Source organism: Ambystoma mexicanum, chromosome 4q, assembly GCF_040938575.1.
Source record: "Ambystoma mexicanum isolate Mex_15411 chromosome 4q, UKY_AmexF1_1, whole genome shotgun sequence".
Lineage (NCBI taxonomy): Eukaryota > Metazoa > Chordata > Amphibia > Caudata > Ambystomatidae > Ambystoma > Ambystoma mexicanum.
This window is the reverse complement of record NC_090928.1, coordinates 1,226,323,747-1,226,340,008: the sequence shown is the minus strand read 5'-3', so window position 1 is coordinate 1,226,340,008 and position 16,262 is coordinate 1,226,323,747. Positions and strand designations below refer to the sequence as shown.

General features: G+C 50.3%; 1 protein-coding gene across 1 annotated transcript in view; it reads left to right on the top strand.

Annotated features, from left to right (window-relative positions):
- The window catches only part of LOC138468291 (exportin-5-like), a 1,210,104-nt gene that overhangs the window by 763,767 nt on the left and 430,075 nt on the right, over positions 1-16,262 (top strand). The gene's annotated exons all lie outside the window — the stretch shown is intronic.

Sequence of the window (16,262 nt, the reverse complement as noted above, 5' to 3'; positions counted from 1 at the left end):
AAGAAGAAATGTCGTCATCGATGCCGACCACGACCCTGAGATTGCATTTCAAGAAATGCAAGTAGTGCGGCTCAAAAATGTTGATCATGGACCCGCACCGCGAGTGTTTGTGGTGCCTCAGAGAAGGCCACGACATGGAGGCCTGTTCGAAGTGTCAGGCGATGACGGGAAAGGCCTTGCGAGAAAGGAAAGCTACAGGTAGGTCGGAAGGATCGAAAAACCTCTAGCGTAGAGTCGAGACCCCTTGAGGAGAAATCTCCTCGACGCGAAAGGCATCGATCTAGATCCCGAAGCGATTCTCATCGCTCGGCGTCTTCGTCAAAAAAATCGAAGAAACGACACCACAGGTCTCCCTCCACCTCGTCATCAGACGAGTCTCCGAAAAGGATGAAATGCCCCACGAAACATTCGTCTTCCGAAGAGTGCGAAGCATTCATCGCTCCGACACTCGCACGCCCTCGAGCCCGGGTGATCGTAAAAGGAAGGATAGGGAACCTTCCAGGACGCCGAGCGAAAAATACTAGTCGACAGCTCGAGGTCACCGACGCCGTCCGAGACCTATCACACCTCGAAGGGAAAATCGTCGAAGACTGCTTCGACGCTCTCGAAGCAGACCCTGTTGACGACCACTGTCGTCGACGCCTTTATCGACGTCAACGCCGAAACCCTCGGCGCCAAAGGCTCCAGCCAAGCCAGGGAAGCCAGAAAAAGAGAAGAAGAAAGTTAAACATGTCATTTATTCAGAGCCTGGTACTACACCTCTTCCTCCTCCTCTCCCAGAGAAGGATTTCAAGCTTCTCCCTAGGAAGGAGTTTTTCAAATCCTTGACCTCAATTTTTGAGGAACAGGAGCGATCCGATGAGGAAAATGTACCTTTTCGATTGGAATATGGCACCCCAAATGTCCCAGAATGCTTGATCTCAGAGGAAAGCAGAAAGAGGGATTTGGTGGAGTCTTTACATAATGCAAGTAGCATTGACACTTCTCCTGAGAATGACTTTGGTAGACCAGATCCAGGAGAGCATGCCAGTCCATCTTACCGTCAGTTAATGACCAAGGTGGTAGATTACTTTGGATGGGCTAGACCACCAGCCCAATTCGTCCAAGACGATTTAACAGACGTATTGGACCATGGTCCCACTGAAAACCCAGTACTACCTTTTCATGTAGCCTTACAAAACAGGGTGGTCAAGAATTGGGAAACGCCGGATTCTATTCCTCCGGTAAATAAGTCCCTCGCATCAAAATCCCGCCCAGCCAGTAGCGATCCCAGCTATCTGTCAAAACATCCAACTCCCAAGAGTCTGGTCATACAGGCAGCCACTGCTTCCAACAAACTTGCATACCCGTCTATCCCTCCAGACAGGGACGTTAAGCGTGTGGATGGTTGGGCATGGAAGGTATTTTCGGCCGGGAGCATGGCATTAAAATCTGCCAACTCCACATGTGCCTTGGCAAAATTTTTGCACTCTGTGGGAGTGCTTCGCAATGGCGGCTGAGCACATACCAGAAGGGGAAGAAAGGGAAGGTTTCCTAGCCATCGTTGGAGATGGAAAGGAAGCCATGCAGGAATCCCTTCAATCTGGGTTGGACACTGCGGATAGTGTAAGCAGGTCCATGGGCACTAGCACAGTAATGCGCAGGTTTGTGTGGTTACGGAAGTCGGGTTTTGCACCGGACTTAAGAACCGCCTTCTGAACATTACTTTTGACGGGTCTCACCTTTTTGGAACAGGGCTGACGAGACCCTTGAAAGGTTGCAGACCTCAAAAGCAGCGGCCAAATCTTTAGGAGCTGCTATTGGGCAACCTCAGCCTTTTCGTGCACAAGGACAGTCATGGAGGGGACGATCCTATCGTTATTACACCTCATATGGAAAGGCGAGAGGAATGGCCAGTCAAAGGGGCCAAAGAAAGGCCACTCGCGGTGGACGAGGAAAACGTGCTAAGCCAGCTTCAGCTGCAGCCTCTCTGCCATCAGCGGCTGCAACATCCGCCACAAAACCACTTTGAGGACTTGCACCACAAAACACCTGTAGGAGACACTGTCACAGCATCTGCAAGAATGGCGAGCCATTACTTCAGATGTTTGGGCTCTAGAAATAATAGCCCATGGTTACTGCCTTCCCCTTCTAAAGCAACCTCAAAGCAATCCACCAGGGAGACACCCGTTGAAGTCTTCAAACCCGCTCCTACAGCAGGAAGTTCAAACCCTGCTGGAAAAAAGTGTTCTAGAACCAGTACCTGCAACGGAGAGGAACAAGGGATGGTACTCCCCATATTTTTTGATCCCCAAAAAAGACAGAGGGCTGAGACCCATCTTGGACTTAAGAAACTTTTACAAGTTCCTCAGGAAGGACAAGTTCAAGATGGTTACCCTTTCTCAGATCCTTCAGGCCCTTCAACTACAGGACTGGTTGGTGTCATTGGACCTCCAGGATGCTTATTTTCATGTGCCGATTCATCTCAAACACAGAAAATACCTGAGGTTCGTAGTTGGCGACTCACTATATCAGTTTCGAGTCCTGCCATTCGGGTTGACCTCCGCCCCGAGGGTCTTCACCAAGTTAATGGTAGTGGTGGCAGCGCACCTCAGTAGAGGGGGTATTCATGTCTACCCCTACATGGACGATTGGCTGATCAGAGCGTGTTCTGCCGAGCAAGCACTGGATCATCTGAAAGTCACCTGCCACTTCCTCCACAAACTGGGCTTCTCCCTCAATTTCAAGCAGTCACAAATGACACCTTCCCAACAGCTTCAGTACATAGGAGCTGTACTAGACACATCCTTGGGATAAAAGCTTGCCTCCCAAGACGAGGGCTCAAGACATTCTTCAGATGGTTTCCAAATTCCAAAATGACCAAAATCTCCAGGCTTACGACTTTTTAAGGTTGCTCGGCCTCATGGCATCCTGCATCTTCCTGGTGCCAGAGGCACGCTTGAGGATGAGTTCCCTTCAATGGGCTCTAAAGACTCGGTGGTCCCAGTTCTCGGGTCAAATGACGGATCTTTAGATTCAGAACAAGGTCAGACAAGACCTTCTATGGTGGACCTGTACAGAGAACATCCTAAAAGGAGAACCTTTTTGGCAACCATGGCCAGAGATCACAGTAGTGACGGATGCCTCACTCCTGGGGTGGGGAGCTCATGCCAACGATTTGACAATCAACTGTCGTTGGTCTCCATCGGCGTCCAAACTACATATCAACCTTTTAGAGCTGAGGACAATCAGACTAGCGCTGAAGGCCTTCCTGCCATCTGTCAAGGGAAAGAATGTCCTGATAATGACGGACAACACAGTGGCCATGCACTACCTAAACAAGAGGTGGTGTGGGGTCACTACCCCTGTGCAGAGAGGCAATGCAGCTCTGGTATTGGGCGATTCATGAGGGAATCTCTTTAACAGGAATTCTTCTAGCGGGGAAGAGAATGACGGCAGATGCTCTGAGCAGGCAGAGCACAGTGACCCACGAATGGGAACTGGCTCAGGAAGTCATTCAAGAGATCTTCGCCCTTTGGGGAACTCCCCAGGTAGACCTATTCGCAACCAGTACCAACCGAAAATGCGAAAGGTATTGCTCAAGGGAATTTCCCCCGAGAGGATGCCTGGGCGACCCGTTCATGGAGGAGTGGAATTTCCCACTATTGTACGCGTTCCCTCCGATTCCCGTCATTCCTCAGGTCATCAGGAGGCTGAGACGCTTCGGGAACCGCATGATCCTAATTGCCCCGGATTGGGCCAGGAGAAAGTGGTACCCGGCCGGACCTTCTAGATATGTCCATATGTCCTCCAGTACGTCTTCCTCAGAGAGAACCTTCTCTCTCAAATAGAAGGTCAGGTTCTCCACCCAGAGGTCAGAACACTCAACCTTCATGCTTGGTATCTGAAAGGCTGAAATACAGGGATTGGAACCTTCCAGATGATGTTATGGAGGTGTTGCTTTCGGCAAGAAGGCCAGCAACTAAGTCTCTACCGTTTCCGTTGGAAAAAGTTTTGCAACTGGTGCAGGGAAAATAATCTCTATCCTTTTCTATGTTCTATTCCGGAAGTGCTATCTTTCCTTCTGACCCTAGCACATAGAGGTCTGAATATCGGAACAATAAAAGGTTACCTTGCGGCGCTTTCCATTTTCAAGTGCTCATCGGAAGAATGCTCTTACTTCAAAATTCCTTTAACACAATTCTTAAAAGGTCTCACTAATGTGTTTCCTCCCCACCCATTTCAAGTACCGATTTGGGATCTAAAATTAGTCCTAAAATTCTTAATGTGTGCTCCTTTTGAGCCTATGCACACGTGTCCATTAAGATTGCTAACGTGGAAAACGGCCTTTTTTGTTGCTCTGACATCAGCAAGAAGAGTGAACGAATTGCAGGCACTGTCTTCTGGGCCACCCTGTACTGTGTTCCATAAGGACAGGGTTGTATTGAGGGTTAAACCATCATTTTTACCAAAAGTAATATCTGATTTTCATTTAAGTCAGATTTGTTTTACCCACATTCTATCCTCCGCCTCCTCCTTCTAAGGAGGAAAGATTACACAGACTGGATCCAAAAAGAGCTTTAAGCTTTTACATCTCTAGACTTTCTAGACTTGGAGTGGACAACCTGTTGTTTATAGGCTACACAGGAAGGAAACTGGGTCAATCGGTAACAAAACAGACATTTTCACGCTGGATCGTACTTTGCATTTCAGAATGCTACAGACTAGCACAAAAAGACCCACCAGAAGGGTTAAGGGCTCATTCCACCAGAGGCATCGCCTCTTCCACGGCCCTTCAAAGAGGTGTCCCAACAAGATCCATTTGCGAAGCAGCAACTTGGTCTTCGCTTCACACCTCAAAATTCTATAGCCAGGATGCTTCCCAGTCTAGGGAGCTGACATTTGGAAAAGCAGTGCTTTATTCCGCCATCTAAAGGCATTGGGGGTGGGGGAAATCTGACCCCTCCTCCAGAGAAAGTATGCAAAATACTGCTTTGGGGGTCTATCTAAGATGAGGAATACGTTGGAGGACACAATCCACTCGAAGAACAAGTTACTTACCAACTGGTAACGTTCTTTCGATTGGATGTTCCTCCAACGTATTCCTCATCGCCCTCCCAACCTACCCCTCTGTAGATTTTTCCGGGTTATTGCCATCTCCAATCTCGCAAGGCTGATACCTGTCTGCCGGCACAATCTACACAGTACAAGATCACAGGCAAACAAAGGGGGGGGGAAAACAGAACTGAGGCCAATGGGCGACGCGCGTGCTACTTATAAACCCGATGACGTCACCCTCAACGGAGGCCCTCGAGGGAACTTCGACTCGGCGACATCGACGCATGGCGCCCTCTGCCGAAAAATCTTTCCGAAGAGCAGCAAAGCTGGATGGAATACATCTAAGATGAGGAATATGTTGGAGGAACATCCAATCGAAAGAACGTTACCAGTTGGTAAGTAACTTGTTCTTCTGTGGTTTTACAGCCCGATATGGTTTTAAAGTTCAAAGTACCTACTGAACCCCTTTAAAGGGCTGGTCATTTTTTTGTTATTTTTGCCACTGCTGCTTGTTTTTTTTCTTGTTCCTTAATCTGAGAAAACACCACGGATGCAATAATGTCAAAATGTGCGTGCACCTGAGGCCCTTTGGCCTCTCAGTTAGAATACACATTGTAGAAGTACCCTGATTTTGTTCAGTTTGATGTGGTTAGGCTACTGTGTGATGAAGTGCCTGACTGGTTAGGACAGTTCTTATAAAGTCCTACTAAGGGCTTCATAAAACCATACATGTGAGGAGTACATAAATCCACTATTACTATAAGGCTGTACCACCTGAGAACATTTGGTAGAATAGACATAGCAGCAAGTGTTAGGAGGGAGCTTTTGGCTGAGCTTTCCTAAAGTCCCACTTGGAGATAAGACTGTTTTACCGGTGGTTTGTAGATCCCCCAACTCTTAGTATCAGTCTGTACTTCTACTGGAACCTTGGTAGAGCGGCAGTGTGTTGGGGAGAATTCTCATTTCTGTGCTAATTTCCTTCAACCTTGGAGACCCCCAGCTCTTTTGCTGGACATTAGGACATTTTAATTTTAACCCTGCAGTAAGTGAGACATTTGTCTCAATCTCTCGTGTGTTTTGACCTGATTTGGATTGCGTTTTCACTGTTTTTGGAGTATGACGAACTCCATAGGCATGTACTTTTTGTGTGGTGACACAGCACCTTCAGGGCAGTGTCACTGAGAAATCGTTTAGATTTCTCTGAAGGTTTAAATACCTTTTCTTGTGTGAACTACAGTTCCCATGAATAGTAAAGTGAAATTCTTGACTTACCTTTTCTCTTTGTAAGTCCACCACCCACCCTCTTATGCGGAGTGCTGGGGTTTACCTAGTAGCCGCTTACCCTACATTCTCATGTAACATTTTGTATGTTACCCTCACTACTTTAAATGGCTGGTGGCAGTGGTTTCATTTTCAAACCATTGTGCTTTTCTACCGCAGGCTGAATTCTCAGCTGCAGTACAGCACCCGTGGGTGACCATTTCGTCAAATGGCCCTGGTCATCTTTTTTGACATTTTGTTTGAGAGGTCTTTCTTGGGTTTAACTGTGTTGAGCCAGGTTTGAGCCCTTTGTTAGTTTTGGCTTTGGCGGGCTTCAGCTCTGAAGTCTGGCTCTAGTGTGTCTGGAAAAGCAGGATGTGAGGGAGGTTCCCGAAACTTTCCTGTCCTTTGTCTCTAGGAATGCCTCAATGCAACCAGTCCTGATTGGCTAGATGTCCTGAAAGGACACACCCTGTTGTGATTGACTGCCTAGGCTGTCCATGAATTGCAGAAACCTGCTGAAAAAGGTGAGTGTTTCGGGACTAGAGGCAGTCGACTGCTGGGTGGAAGACCTGACGAAGAAACCATGAGCAAAGCTTGCATCCTCCTGGACCTTTGAATTGCCTGGTGAAGCCCTGCTGCTGTGCTGAAACTCCTTTTTCAATTCGACGGAGAAGCTCCGGAAGGAACGAGTTCTTCTATTGGTTTAGTTGGACCAACTAACCCTGCGACGAACTCCACTGGACCATCTTCCCTCCCTGGCTGTACTACTTTGCTGCTGCAAGAACCAAGTGCCAGGGATCAAGAAATCTGTAGTGTAGTGCAACGTCTGAAATCTGGCCAGAAGCTCCAGGAGTCTCCTGAGGACCCTCCCAGAAGCAGGATGACCAGAGCTAGAGTCCCCTCCCCAGAGTGCAGGACCCAAGGAGTGTGAAGGAAAACCAACCGGTATCCGAGATCCGCAATAGTGCTGTTTACTAAGCGCTGAAACCGCGAAGTGCAGCTGAACTGAAAAGAGCCTGTAGCTGCCAACGACTTCCCAACTACCACCACAGCTTTCCAGACCCCTGCCCTCTTGTCCCCACGACTGAGGCTCAGGAACACAGGGTCTGCACTGCTCTAACAGGACAGAATCCAGCTGGACCACTCTTCACACCAGAGGTACTGTTTAGTCTTTGGGTACTTATTCTTTTTTAGCTGTGCTTTTCTCGGTTGGGTATTGCAGTGGCTTACTTTTAAAGTTGATTCCATCTCTCCTTTCACAGGCTTAACAGCTTGTGACCCTACAAGTGATTCCCAAACAAACTCTAACTTTGTGCAGGACTTTGCTTCTAAGAAGTGCATCAGCTCCATAGGCTGTCAAATTGGCGTTGGCTGTCCTGGCTCCCTGCAGACTTCTATCCCATTGACTTCGATATTGTTTGTCCCTCATAGATGGGAACTTGTTTTAGACTGTTATTGCTGGGAAAGACTTGTCTGGATTTCATTGGCAGATTTAAGTGTCCTCACATTTACTGAGCACCTGTTTAACCTTTTACCTCCCTAAAACCTTTCCTTTCTGCAACCTCAGAATCTGCAAAGTATGTGTGAGATATAAATGCCATTACTGTCCTTGTGACTGAAGGCACCTCAGGGTGTAGGATTTGTGCAAGCAGCATACCCAAAGATTATTCACTGACTTGTTTTGATTCTGAAAAGTATTTTTTTAGGTATATTTACTTAGTTACATGAATTGCCTTTTTTAAAGAACGCTTATTTACAAATTGATGTTAATTAAATAACTATAACGGAAACCTTGAGTATGTGTTTCTTTGCTACTTGTATTTACAGAGTTCATTGCTACAGCTCTGCAGCTCACATTTACCCCTCTTGAGATATGCCTGGCTGCTCAGTCACACTACCAACTTGTGTAGTACAGACTTGTACCAAGAGGTGGGTTACCTAATACCAAGCAGATAAGTGTTGTGTAGTCTCACTGCATCATTTCATACCTAACACAGAGCAGTCAGGCTTATAATAAGTGACCTGTAGGTAAGTACACTGAACCAAATTAGTAAAGCACATAAAAGAAACACTTAAACATAAAGGTATATTAAAATATACATTCATTGTATCTACACTAGTATCACTTTAAATTACTAAGCACAACAAACCGTAACACATAGGAATACTTACTACTTTTCAAAGGCCACTGCTTAGTTTGCATTTACATTTGTCTCAACTTTTGACACTAATGACATTTCTGTCGTATTATCGGTAGTAACGTGCACTCTCATTTCTTAGCAGAAATATGGAAAAGACACCTACTCTGCATACACATATAAGATAGTGACTTTTGGGAAGTAAAATTGTTGGTTAGTTTAACAATAGCAGTTCTTAAGGTTATAAAGTTAGTTTCTTCGAACAGTGTCTTTTAAGGTCCAAAACGCAACCCTGGCTAAACGCAGGTCGGAGAGGGTTCAGTCTTGACAGGCAGCAGAATACAAATATTCTGTGGATACTTTACAGTCTTGCGTCTAAGATGCAAGAGGTCACAATCAACGTTGGAGACCCTGTTAAAGAACTTGCTAAAGGGACGCAAGCAACGGCTTCAGTCGGAGGTAAGAGGGGGTCACCCTGGATATCCCTCTGTTCACTCTCCGCTCTAGAGCGACTTCACGCATCACGCTAAGCAATACATTTCTCCCCACAGTACCTTGGGTTAGAGGAAAAGGTGGTAGCTGGATTCTCCTCGATGTTGTGGCGCTGGACCTGACCTCCGGGTTCTTTGGTTTAATGACTAAAGGCAGAAAAATTGATGGTATCTCTCAGCAGCAGTCTCGAGGGAATTCCTCTGGCACGGCTTTCAGGATCTTCTCTGCTCACTCTGCGGTTTTTCCACCTTTTCTGCAGCACCAACAAAGGATGCGATGCACCCGGTCAATCTTCTTTGCTTCTTTCAGTCCCACACTCTGCGCAGGGGGTCTGGGTGAGTTGGATCCTATTTCTGGAGTGCCCTTAAGGGCTTGTAATTGCGTTCGTGTCTGTCTCTAACTCCAACCAAGGTCGGGCCCGTTGTTCGCCTTTTTGGCGGGCTTCTCCACAGAAGCCCTCCAACTGGTGCCACTCTGTCTGGGTTCCACAGGATGTGTGGGTGGGGGATATTGGCACCCTGGACTGCATTGCCTTAGCAACCCAAGTCGCACTATGTTCTGATTGGCCCAGTGGTGAGCTGCCTGGCTCACCACTTAGCATGTTTGAGTGACAGCTAGGCTGTTGAATGGGGTTTTTTCTGCATAAAAGCAGGGCTTTTGGAACTGGAACTTCAGAAGTCGCCACAGGACCTAAGAAATCCAAAGAAGGAAGAAGCTGAGTCATATGCGGCGACACCACCGGTGGAGCCCTGCTGCAACAACCTCACCACTTTCCCGACGACGAGATCTTCGGCTGGAATAGTCTTCTCCCTCTGAGCTGGTGAGATCAACCAGTTCCCCAATTTCGCCTTCCAGGACGTCTCTTGGTCGAATCGCCTGTGCCAAGCACTCCCGACGGCCGGATAGCCAAGCTGCACCACTGTGACTGCGAATACCAGGAACGCACCTTTTCACCGACGAACTCTGCGGCTGGTTTCTTCCCTGAGCAGTGCAACGACTCCCAAGTTTCCTCCTCGACGAGATCCTCTCTTCCCCTGGTCGAAACAATGAACTGCACCCGCTGCCATGAACTGCCACCGCTGGAGCTTCCTCTCTCTTAAAGCTACTGTGTTCCACCTGGCCTCCCTTTCTTCGGATTGCTAAAGGTGACCCTAAAATCCTTGGCTTTCCAACTGGGTTGGCCCCCAGACCTTCTAACTTTACCTTTGGGATCACCCCAACCTCTTTTTGAACCTTTTACGAAGACTTGAAAGCATTGCTAAACCGTGTGATCTTGGGCACATTTCGCCTTGCTCCATTCAAAGTTGGCCTGGCCTATGAACTTTGGCTCTACAGTATACTCTGCCTTCAGTATCTTGTTTTTGTCTCTTAAAAGGGTTGGGAACGGTTTTATTTTTATGACCTGCCTTTTTCTCTCCCTTTAACCTAATTATTGGAGTGCCATCTAAGTTATGCGCTCACCTCTGTTTTAACAAAGTGGTGTTTTAACTTGGACTTGTCTAGTGATTACTAAGGGAGGTGTAAATACTTTTCTGATTGTGTTGGAACTTTCTTTTGGTTCATAGTGCTAGTGTATTTTCTAAAGTGTGTTAAATAATTATATACTTTTTATAACAAGCTCTGGTCAGTGTTTGCTTGCTCTACTGTGCTTTTTGGCCCTATTGTGTATCCTCTGTATACTTCCTAACTCTTCTTGAGAGAAGTCTGACTGCTCAGCCACAGCTACCAGGTAAATCTGGGTGGTACAGACTGCTACCAATTGGGTTTACTGCTTACTCCTGTAGTCGTAATCTTTTTGCAGTGTTCCCCAAGGGAACTGCACAGGATTCTGCCTAACTACTGTGGTGTGCATTTACTGCGGGCTGCGTTCACAGCTGCAGTAAAGCGCCCAAGGTTGCCATTTGTTTTGTTAATGTCCCAGTCTACTTTTTTTCGCCATTTCTTGAAACGGACCACCTTGAGATTTACTCTGCATGCCAAACCAGGTTTGGTCCCTTTGTTTGCTTTGCCTTTGGTGGGATTCACGAGTGAAACCTGCCTCTGGCTCCTTGGTGTCTGGTGGGCGCAGGAAGTGAGGGAGGTGCCCAAAGCTACCTGTGCTTGGTGTCCTAGGAGACCCAAATGCACTCTATGGTGTTTGGCCGGCATCCTGTCCAGCAAGGAAAGCCACCCTTCTGGGTGACTGACAGCTGGGCTGAATGGGAGAAACCTGTATAAAAGGCGAGGTTTTTTGGCTTGGAAGGCAGTCGACCACTGGACGAATGCCCCGAAGAAGCGGACACCTGCTGCAACTCCTGGACCATTGGTTTGCCTGGTGTGAAGCCCTGCTGCTGTGCTGAAACTCAAAATTCGTATCGACGAGAAGCCCCTGCAAGGACGAATTTTCCCTTTTGAGTTGGTGGGACCAATTAACTCCAAAGTATGCCACCTGGACATCCTCTCAGCGTTGGTTGAATTTCCACAGATTTGCTGCTGGAAACCGAACCGCCAGGTATAGGGACACCAGATTGTGTGTTGCTTGTAAGCTGGCCTAAAGCTTTTGGAAGATCCTCCGGACTCCCCCGAAGCAGGACTGAACAAACCCCCCAACAATCCCCCCCCCCCCCCCAACACCGCCACCAATCGAGTGCAGGACCTCAGATGTGAGGAAAGTCTACCTTGACAGCCAGGAACCACGCTTCTTGCCATTTGCTGTACCGCAAGGAGCTGAAACGCGAACCAGCCACTGAAAGTGAAGTTTGCCAGTTGCCAATTTTGACAGTGCCAGGGCAGTGCAGGAGTCCCCTGACGTCCTCCCTCTTGTCCCCATGACTGAGGCCCAGGAACAGTGAGACATGCAGAGCTGCACAGGAACAGAAGTATTCGGCTACATCTTTTCTTCTTTACTAAGTTACTGTAAAACAAGTTTCTCCAGCATGGAGTCTGGCATGAATTCACATGCTCATGAATTTTCCCAGTCGTCAGGCTGGGAATCCTCGGTACAGAAAAAAATCAGTATCGGTTTCGTTTCTGATCTCTTTCCTAGTAGTAACCAATCGCTGATCTCTGGGTCATACTGCCCACAGCCAATGACTGTCCTCTCCCTAAGCCCCGCCTCTGGCAGCCATCCTCCGATTTTTACCGCACGTTCAAGTGTTGGGAGTCCTCGTGCTATAGCTCTCAAACTTTTGCTGCGTTTTCGCGCTTTTTCAAAGAGAATTTCTCATTTTCCGGTTAAATTGAGCCTCAAGCTCCACCGTTTCTACAACCGATCAACGGGGGATCCGTTTCGGAAGTTTCTACGGCCCTCAAGGATGAAGATTTTGTCGAGCGACACTTCGGAGGATTCCAGAAGTTTTCTGAGGCCTACCCCGGAGATGGCCCAGGAAAAAGGAAGCTCGACGCCCGGGAAGCTGTTCAGGGCCTGCCCTGGATGCCAGCTGCAGAACGTGTTCAAGGAGGGCGAGCATTCCTTATGCCTCTACTGTCTTCACAAGGACAAAACGCACGTGGAGAAGGACTGTGCGTTTTGCGGGAACATGTCGGAGCGGACCATGAGGGACCGCCATCTTAATCTCGCCAACTGGCTGGAGGGAAAAAGCCTGTCGGGTGAGAGGAAAAAGAAGAAATCTGAGCGGTCTTCTAAGTCCTGTGAGGGCGCCCCGGCGAAGGGGGCCCAACAGAAGGCTAAACACCGCGAGTCCGCGGGCACTGTGAGCGCCGAAAGATCGGGCTCCTTGGCTGCCAGGCAGGGCGCACCCTCGCCGGCGCCATCGACCACGAGCCAGCGCTCTGGCTCGGGTAAGAGGAAATCCAAGAACCCGGCCAAGCTTCTGGAGAGGCCCGGTCGATCTCGAAGATCTCGGCAGAGGGGGAGCGAGGCGAGGAGCCCTCCTCCTCCAAGGTGAAGGCCTCAAGCACGCAGTCAGACGAAGGCCTTGATTCACCCAGTCAAGGCCTCTATCGAGAAAGTTGCGGCAACCCTGGCACAGCCTGTGGAGGTTACACCGGTGGTAGCTACCTCAGGACCCAGAGTTTCCCTGCCACCTCGGAGGCGTCTTTCAAGCCCATCGAAAGTACCCCAAGAAATTCATGGCGGAGAAAGAAGGGGGTGGCCGTCGAGGATATAGACACAGCCTCCGAGGAGGAGCTGGTCGAAGTCTGAGAGCCACGACACCGGCATGGAGGAGGACCAGCCCGTCGAGAGTCATCCCGACGACGGAGATGACAAAAGCGATGGAGGCGCCGACGAGGCCCCAGGCCAACCGTCGCAGCCAGTGCCGCAGGACAACTCGGCAGACATTTTGATGGCAATACAATCCTTATGCATGGAGATGAGGACGAGATTGCCTCTACCCCAGACGGAGGAGCCAGAACCAAGCCCGACAGAGGATCCAGGGACAGGCCCGTCGGGAAGTCGACCATCATAAAGGAGAAGGACACATCCTTCTACCCCTTTGCAGCCCTCGAGGCCCGCTCAGCCCTCATCCCAGTCCACGATCCGTGGAGAGGACACGGCCACGGCGGGCACGGACGACGACAGGGTGGACATCCCGTCGTCCCCGCTTCACCGCCCGACGAGATTGGATCCTTCCACGCCATGATCTCCAGGGCATCCAAGCTTTTCCAGCTCTGCTCCGAAGAGAAGGATGGTTTCCTCTACCAACGTCGCAAGGCCAAGAGGAAGACGGTCCTCGTGGTCCTGCTACTGGATGATATCTGGGACGAGGGACTTTCCCTTCTCAAGAACCCGTCCACGACACTGGCGAAAAGGTACCGATATGAGAAGAAATAGCGGGTCCCTGACGTGGCCCCTCCATGTCTTAGGGCACAGCTGACCCCCGGATTCGGTAGTCTCGGCGGCTGCCAGGAAAAAGGCAGGGGGGGGGGGCATCGGCCTCAACATCGACTTCAACATCGACTTCCCTGCCGGACGGCGAGGGAAAGGAGCTCAACGCGATGGGACGACGAGTCATCACGTCGGCAGTGGGGGCGACGATTAAGGCGGCCAATGCCCTAGCTATCGTTGCCTGTTACGACAGGGAACTCTGGTTTAAAATCGCTCCCCTGTTGGACTTCTTGCCGGACGAAAAAAAGGCGGAAGCCCTGGAAATCTTACAAGAAGGCGAGGCGGCTTCGGACCACGCTATAACGGTGGCGATGGACATCGCGGAAACTGGTTTCCGCCAACTGGGCAACGGCGTTTGCCTCAGATGGCACGGTTGGCTTAAGGTGACGGATTTCCGCCAGGACGTACAAGCCAAGGTCTTGGACATGCCCTTCGACGGGAACAACCTGTTTGGGAAAACAGTCGATGAGTCCATGCAAGCCATCCAGACGGAGACAGCCCGCGCGCTGGGTGTTGTCCAGCAACGACGGCCGTCCTTTCGGAGCACCGAAGGCAAGCAAGGGGCCCCCAGAGGTTCCGGGAGCATCTCTTCTACCTACAGTCAGTTGGCCCGTTCCTCGTCGCAGGAAGCCTATATAGAGGACGAGGCAAGTCGGGTGGTTCCCGCCGTCGCCAGGGAGGTCAAGGTGGCCTCGAAACAGGACTGAACCCGCCGCAGTGTCGGGCCCTCACCGAAGCACTCCGGTGGGAGGCCGGCTGGCAAAGTTCCTCAGCATGTGGGAGTCCATCTCCACCGACAGTTGGGTGCTGGAAACCCTGGCCCAGGGGCACGCCATCGAATTTCTAAAGAAATGACCTTGCGTGCCAACCGTGGCCAGGAAGGAAAACCACGTTACCCCAGCTGCTGCTGGAGGTAAAGGCGATGCTCAAGAAAGGTGCCATCGAGCTGGTCCCAAAGAGGCTTCGGGGCTCCGGAGTCTACTCAAGATACTTCCTCGTAAAGAAGACGGGAGGTTGGCGTCCCATCCTAGACCTGCGGCGATTGAGCAAGTACATCAAGGCCCAGAAGTTCCAGATGGTCACCCTCCAGCACGTGCTGGGACAGCTGGAGGAAGACTATTTCCTATCGTCGTTGGACTTGGAGGATGCCTACTTCCACATCCCCATTCTCAAAGGACACCGAAAGTTCCTCAGGTTCGTGGTCCAAGGATGGCACTACCAGTTCAAGGCCCTCCCGTTCAGATTAAATTCGGCACCCAGGGTGTTCACCAAGTGCCTAGCACCAGTGGTGGTGTGGCTACGCCTGCAAGGGATCCACGTCGATCCCTACCTGGACGACTGGCTCATTCGAGCAAGGTCAAGGGAGCTCGCCGTAGAACAGCCGCTCCACATCAACATCTTGGTGCTCCGTGCAGTGTTCTGGGCCCTCAGGTCTTTTCTTCCATCCCTCAAGGGCAAGGTGGTGAGGATCTTCACCGACAATACCACCACGAAGTTCTACATCCGGAAACAAGGCAGAACCAGATCCCCAGCCCTGTCCAAGGAAGCCCAGGACCTGTGGCACTGAGCCGTCGACCAAGGGATGTTTCTGGTGCCCTCTCATCTGGCAGGGATAAAAAACACCATCGCTGACTCACTCAGCAGGGAGCTACGCTCGTGCCACAAGTGGGAACTATGCCAGGATCAAGTGGATCGACTCTTCCAACGATGGGGGGGGAAAACCCCAAATCGATCTGTTCGCGACGGCGACAAACTCCAAATGCCAGAGGTTCGCCAGTGGGCTCCCCCAGCAGAGGAGCATGGGCGATGCTTTCTCGTTCCCCTGGGACGGCCTTTCCTTTATGCGTTCCCTCCGTTGCCGCTCCGGCTCATCAACCAGCTCAAGAGGTCTTGGTGCAGGATGATTCTCGTTGCACCGGCATGGCCGAGACAGATCTGGTTCCCAGACCTTCTGGACTTGTCTGCGTCCCCACCAATCAAGCTGCCGGCGGACGCAGATCTTCTCTCCAGAGGAGGCGCCCTTCTTCACCACGACCCAATGTCGCTGAACTTGCAGGCCTGGCTCCTGCAGCACTAGAGTTTGGAGGGTATGATATCCCGGCTGACTGCAGAGAGGTTCTTGCAACAGCCAGGGCGTCCTCAACTCTCGTGTTATGGACATAAGTGGAAGAGGTTCTCTGTCTGGTGCCGTGCACAGAAGATTAACCCTCTGTGGATTACGGCCCCTCAAGTACTGCCGTACCTACTGTCGCTGGCCAAAGCTGGAATAGCCCACGCCTCCATCAAAATACATCTGGCTGCGATCTCCCTATACACCAGCACCACAGGACAGCCATCCTTGTGGTCCTATCGCCTGGTGAAGGAATTTATGAAAGGATTGTTCCGATCGTTCCCGCCAGTGAAGGCCCCTGCCCCGGCGCGGGAGCTCAACGTGGTGCTGACCAGGCTCATGGGGGGGGGGGCCCATTCGAGCCTATGCCTTCGTTGCCGTTGAAGTTCCTGTC